The following is an 801-nucleotide window of genomic DNA, read 5'->3' as shown; positions in this document are numbered from 1 at the left end:
ATATTGGTTGGGGATATGGAGGACCAAAATTTAAAACCCCAGCAGCCACCGGGCATGATGGCGCACGCCTTTAATCCCAGCACTCGGGAGGCAGAGACAGGCGGATCTCTGTGAGTTCGAGGCCAGCCTGGTCTACAGAGTGAGTCCAGGACAGCCAAGGCTACACAGAGAAACCCTGTCTCGAAAAAAACAAACAAAACAAAACAAAATCCCAGCAGCCAAATAAAAAGCTGGACCTGGGGCTGGAGAGATGGCTCAGCAGTTAAGATCTGAGTTCAGTTCCAGCAACCACATGGCAGCTCACATAGACACATATGCAGGCAAAACACCAATGCACAGAAAATAAAAATGAATTTTAAAAAATCAGGTCAAAATAAAAGCTGGACATGAGCAGGGCATGGTGGCGTGTACCTGTAATCCCAGCACACATGGGTGGCAAGTGGATCTCTGTGAGTTCAAGGCCAGCCTGGTCTACAAAGCAAAACCAAGATAGCCAACACTACAAAGAAAAACCCTGTCTCAAAAAAACAAAACAAAGAAAAAAGCTGGACATGGCTGTGCAAGCCTGTATGCCCAGCCCTGAGAAGGGCCAAGGTAGGATTGTGGGGCTTGCTGGTCTGCAGCCTAGGTTCAGTGAGAGATGCTGTCTCAAAGGAACAGATAGATACATGGCAGTCAAAGGCAGTCAAACTGGTTAGTTTTCTTTGTAGTTGCTACTAGTATGTAGCTGTGCCTCAAAGTAGGCATAAGAAAACAGGGAGAAAGTGTTCTTTTTGGTCTGTTTCTTTCTTTTCTTTTCTT

Source organism: Acomys russatus, chromosome 16 (assembly GCF_903995435.1).
Source record: "Acomys russatus chromosome 16, mAcoRus1.1, whole genome shotgun sequence".
Classification (NCBI taxonomy): Eukaryota; Metazoa; Chordata; class Mammalia; order Rodentia; family Muridae; genus Acomys; species Acomys russatus.
This window is presented reverse-complemented; position numbering follows the sequence as displayed.